The sequence below is a fragment of the Lasioglossum baleicum genome, chromosome 4 (genome assembly GCF_051020765.1).
Source record: "Lasioglossum baleicum chromosome 4, iyLasBale1, whole genome shotgun sequence".
NCBI lineage: Eukaryota > Metazoa > Arthropoda > Insecta > Hymenoptera > Halictidae > Lasioglossum > Lasioglossum baleicum.
The window spans coordinates 11,419,129-11,425,128 of NC_134932.1; the positions used below are offsets into that span (position 1 = coordinate 11,419,129).

The 6,000-nt window shown below is 44.2% G+C and overlaps 1 protein-coding gene across 2 annotated transcripts in view; it reads left to right on the forward strand.

The window, feature by feature from the left end:
* Positions 1–5,503, forward strand: part of Ubx (ultrabithorax) — a 178,104-nt gene extending 172,601 nt beyond the window's left edge. For both annotated transcript variants that reach the window (XM_076422357.1, XM_076422358.1), the window contains one exon: positions 3,167–5,503. The gene's annotated coding sequence lies outside the window, so the exon portion shown is untranslated. The remainder of the gene's footprint in view (positions 1–3,166) is intronic.
* The last annotated feature ends 497 nt before the right edge of the window (positions 5,504–6,000 follow it).

The window sequence follows — 6,000 nt, forward strand, 5'->3', positions numbered from 1 at the left end:
TAAAGATATTAAATTCTAATGAACTTGCATGTAAATCTAAACATTTTAATCGGCGTTACAACAAAAGAAAAATCGTGTAACAGTATCAATATACATTTTCTCCCGGAACGGTTCCGCCCTCGCCCCAGTGAAGACATTTAGCTCGACTAAATTCCGGGCAGTAAAAAGGTAAAAATCAATTTCGATGGGATTACGTGAACTGCGAAAAAATCAGTCGATAGGAATAAAGGGAATAAACGGGAGCGCTCGTCGAAGACGAATAAGTTCGGAGGGATATTCGTAGACGAGCTCCGAGGAGGAGGAGGAAGAAGAAGAAGAAGAATAAGAAGAAGCGGGTCGTATAAGAGGGGTAGATTGAACAGTTGGCGCGAGTTTGCGGCTGTAAAATGTGCCGACCTTGCCAAGACCCGGGGGAACATCCTCTCTCCTCTACCTTTCCGTTTCTTTATCCGCCTTTGTCAGAACGGCCGGCGTGGCGCGGCGTAGCAAGGCAAGAGCCAGGGCAAACAACTTTTTCGAAATCTCGCTGCAGAAATAAAGAGCAACGCTTCTGCTTCCGTGGGCATCCGTGATTCATCCTCTGGCGTCCACGATCGCGAGCGCCGCCGCTCGAGAAATGACAAATAGCGACGGGAAACCGGGAAAGAATCGCGCGGGAATATAAAGATAAACAGGAACGATAATGCAGAGGATATTGTGCTGAAGAAACAACTTCGGAATCGTGAAACACCGAGATTTCATCTCGGAGAAACTTCGCGAGCGTCCCTTGGCTCCTCGTCTCAACCCTTAACAATGTGGCACACTTTTGTCCCGCAAGCCAAAAGGCGTATCGACACATCGTTGAAATTATATTAATAGGCAATAAATAGGCTAATATTAATTAAGGAATTTGTGAATCCAGAGGCCATTATGATGGTGGCTACGTAGCTCACTCTGGCCGCCATGTTGTCTAGGCTCGGCGCCATATGGCTCTCTTCTTTGTCTCAAGCTTTAAAAATACTGTCATAAATATCTGATGAATTTGGTATTCCTTGGTTAATTCAGATCGAGATTGGAAAATTCTTTACGAAAACATTCGCTGGAAAGCATCATTCAGAATCTCTCTAACTAAACGTAAAAAGTCACCCTCCGTAGCTGACGCAAGCCATCCAGAAAGATCTGCTAGCACGGAGCAGCAACGGTAGCCAAACGAGACGCGCGAGAAGGAAATGTATTGTTTCCGTTGGTAGTTAGGAAAGATCTCACTTTCTCCGTGATTCTCAGTGAAAGGCTAGTGGATCGTCCGGAAGCTGTAAGGGACTGTGAAAGGGCAGTATCATCGACATCTTCGGGCATCAAAAGGTGGTAAAAGGGTGGCTTCGAGGGTAGGGGGTAGCAGAAGGCAGAGCCGGTTATAAAAAGGAAGACAAACGACGGCGAAGAAGGCAAGAACGGAACTGGCAGCGGATTGGCAATGCGCTGGCTCGGTGTCCTCTGCCATTCCCTGCCTCTGAGAGACCTCCACCCCGTTCCAACCCCTTTCGCTCTTAACGCGGGCTATCGATATCCCCGAGATACAGACACCAGGAAAGCTGGGGCTCAACGTGCGTGTGCCTGGACAAGGCACCACGTGCATTCATCCCATTACAAAAGGAGCTGAACCAGCGCCGGACGACCCGACCCGTCGTGTTCTCGACACGTTCAACATATGAACGTACCCCACGTCCAGTCGAACCTTGAAACGACCTAGCTGCACCGACCGACGATTCGCCACCCCCGTTTCCCTCACTCGGGACAGGAAGCCCATTTTATTTAGTTGACAAAATCTACCCTGTTATCCGGCAGAACATCGACTGGTTCGCTTAACGAAATTTAGAACGGAGACAGAGAGATTCGTTGAAAATCCGTCTCGGTGACGTAGTAGACGCTCAGGAATTCTACGGTGACGCATGAGCAGATTAGCTGCTCCGTTTCTTGGCCCTGTCTCCTAACCAGGACCGAGGTGCGATGAGAGTCTCGGATTGGGAATTTCCTAGTTTGTAGAAAAATGTTTTAGACTGTACGTTATTAGTAGATTTTATGCAAATGCATATTTTTATAGAAAATGTTCTTGAAAGCTCCACGTAAAATAGAAATTTACAAAGAAAAGCTGCCAAATGTTCCTTTACCATCAGGAGCGGTCGTAACACGATTGGGAACGTGGATAGAAACAGCGATTTTTACGCAAAACATGTGCATGCTATTAGGGAAGAAAGTAAATATATTTGGTAATATTGAAGTTCATAAAGACTAATTGAATTATTAATTTTGTGCAAGATAGTCAAGTTCTCCTTTATTTCCAGATTGTTAAATCCTTTAAAGAACAAAGTGCACTTAGCATGTAATAAGACACCCCAGAGATACTATAAAAAATGAAGATCTTATTGACGACTTAGCATTTATTGAAGCTAATTGTTCCACTTTGTCAGTTACAATAACGAAAATAAAATCGAATACGTTAGCATTCAAAGCTTCAATTAAATTAGTTACAGATTTTGCTCAAAATCTAGGTAATGTACCTATTGGCTGTGGAGAAAAAGTGAGAGCAAAATGTAAATATGGTTTGCAGAAAAATTTAGGATTGAAAATATTGTCGAAACTTAATAATACTTTAAATGATTCAAATATCGACGGTCCGAATGAAATAAAAGCGTGATACTGGAAAAGTATAAATATGCCCCCCATCACATCTTGTGATATTGAAAGGACATTTTCAGCATATAAATTAATTTTATCTGATAAAAGGCACCAAATGACTGTTGAAAATATAGAAAAAATTATCGTCACATATTGTAATGCCAATTACAAAAAAGCACTAATAAATATTATAAAACTATTCTATACCATATTATGCTACATTCGACTGTTTCTTTCGCTACTAATACAATTATTCAGGGAGACCATTTCACATATTTTTTGCATATATTTTACATAAATTATGCATTAAATTTGCATATATTTTGCATATTTTGACATATAAAATTTGCATACACTTCCGCAGTCTAGTTATTAGTTATGTTACGGCACTAGGAATTTCCTGGTTGGCGAAACAAATTTTGTGTAACGTAAGAGTGCAGTTGTCGCTTTCGAGAGGCGGCCCGTTCGACATCGCGTCACTTAACCGCTGCGTTTCTGATTTCTGTTTCAGGTGAGTGGCAGGCTGCATCCACTGTCTCTGTAATGCCAAATAGATGGTCGATGTGCGTATCTGTCGATCGTCAATTTATCGGTTGCGGCGAATCGGAAGCTGCACCCGGTGAGTGACGAACCCGCCTCCCGCTCCCCCGCGCCAACCACCACCACCATCACATCACCACCACCACTAGCATCACGAACCACCCCCGCATCTCCCCAGGAACCTCCTGTAGCTCACTTTGACCAATATGCCCGCAGACCAATCAGTATCCAAGTGCACACTGACGTCCGTACAAGCCTAGCATTGTCGTAGTCCTCCATCCGCACCAACCCCTAAATCCACCCCCTCGCCCACCCCCGTTAGTGGTCTCTCTATCTGTAGTTCCTGCTTTGGCGCAGTAGTGTGTAGATAGAGGGGGTGAGTTATCGGAGTAGTTCCACACTTATACCGATCTCTGGCGAGTTTCGAATTGCGAAAGATCGTCCGGATGTGTAAAAAGCAAGTAAGAATGAGAGAGAGAGAGTGAAAGAACGAAAACAAAACAGCAGAGAAAAGAGAGAAAGAAACGGATAATAAGAAAGTCGGGAAAAGAAACAAGGAAACAGAAATCGAAGGGACAACGCACACTCGGACAACTCGTCGTTTTCCCCCGTTTCGTTTCGTTGTTCTCTCGCAGCCAACGTTGTTTCGTTGTTTCTCGGCGGTTTACGGTGCGGTAGGGTGCGCGCAGCTCATTCTCGAGGAAACCTAAAATACGTAAAAACGAAATGCCTGAAGGAGAGAGGTACACTTTAGTAAGTTAACGCCTAGGAAGTAGAGAAGCGTCCGCGAGCGTGTCTGTAAGACGCGAAAATTCACGAACGGGCGCAGGGGGTTGTTTCAGGGGATGAGAATCGTGTTCAGCGATCCGCGTGTGTTTTTCCCGGTGACGATTTTTCTCTTGTTTTCTCGCGGATCGATGTACAAAAAAAAAACAAAGAAACGAGATTAAAATAAAAGTAAACGCGGTCCCCCTTTCCCCACCCCCTGTCTCGTTCACTTAGCGTACTTCCGTTTTGTCGCTTCTCGATCGTGTGACACACCACTTCCGGAGCGTGTCGCGCTACGACTGCTGTTGAATGTTATGTTTTTGTTAATTTTTTTTTTTAATCGTCTGCGGAACGACACGAGAACACGTTTCCATCGTCCCGCTCTTCTCGACTCTTCGATTCGTTTTGTAAATTCTTCCTTATTTCCTTCTTGAGCGTTTAATCTCGATCGTATCACGGCGGACGATGCGAACGTGTGTCTTTCGATCGGTACAAAATATATATGTTGATGTTCGATGATTTTGTTAAATATTATATAGAATCGTTTATGCGCGCGAGACGTCCTCTCGGGTCGGAGTAGCTTTTTCTTTGTAGTAGATGAAAAATGTTTCGTTAAACGGAAAAAAGGTAACCGGTGATTCTGATCTTCCATCCCATTTTCTATCGTCTTCTTCTTCTTCATCATCATCATCATCTTCGTCTTCTTCCCAGCTGTTTGTTTAAACTTCCCAGCTCCCCCCCAGAATTGACTCGTCGTTAGTGTTCTCGGTGAAGCGAGTGACGAAACGAGCGATAGAGACTCTCTATTAACGAGCAACATTAATTACATTGTACGTACCTACCTAGTACCTAGACGCCTACCCAGACACGAGGTTGTGTGTGGCGCTATCCTAAGCAGTAACAACTATTCTAGTTAATGAATGTATACGAATAGCCGCTAAGAGACACGCAAGAGTAAACAGTTAAACGCAGTATTTCTAAGAGGAATGTAATGTTAATAATTATTTATTTTGTGGATCTCGGTGATACGAGCTAGCATGCGAGAGAGAGACTGTGCGAGAGAGAACAAAGAAAAAACAAAAACAAAATAGAGCGAGTGACCGAGCGAAAGGGAGAGAGAGAATGTGAAAAAAAGACAGTGAGTGAGGGATGAAACGCGTCGCGTCGTTCAACGATGGACTCCTTTTCTTTTTAGGCGAGCGTTAGGCACCCCTAATTCAGGGGTGGAGCGTCTATAGCGTAGCAATATCTCTGTAAACGTCATCGGACGCGGCGAGAAGAATGAACACAAAGCAGCAATCCTCTTTTGTAACATATTAGGGTATTAATTGTTTACCAATCCGAATCCTGATTGTATGTAACCCGAGAGAGGGAGAGAGCGACCAGGGCCGCACCTGCTGCCTATATCGTGCGTGAACGTTGTAACGGATACACAGACTAGGGGCGGTTGCTGTTCTGAACGCTGAATTGTAATATTACCTTGATTATACGATTACTAAGAAAAAAAAGGAACAAAATAAATGCGATATGTAAACCTTGATTACTCGTGTTTCTCGCCTTTTTTTTGCACGGCCCTGGCCGTAGCCGATCCATCTGCGAACCAAACCTACACCGACCAACCCTTTCCACGCTTCCGACGAATCCGTGTTTCCCGTGATAATTCCTCCTGTCGTATGCGCTGTGATTGCTCGCGCGAGAAACCAGCAGCTTTTCGCTCGGCTTACTTTCCGAACTTGCACCAGTAGATATTGTATACGATATTTTTATTCTATATTTGTAATGTATGCAAAAATGATTCTAAAAAACCTAACCATCAGTAGCTCGAGACTCAAGTGTCCCACTCACTTAAAGATCCGTGTAAAAAGAGTCCCATTTTGATTCGCAATAGCTCGAAGAGGCGGTTGGTCCGACAATTTCCATAGAAGCCGGGCGTCCGCCATTCAATTTCCCGTAGACAAACGGCGTGCTATTTTCATCAGCGGATTCCATCGGTGTTACGCTCGCGGTTCCGTCATTCGATTACGCAATACGATCGGT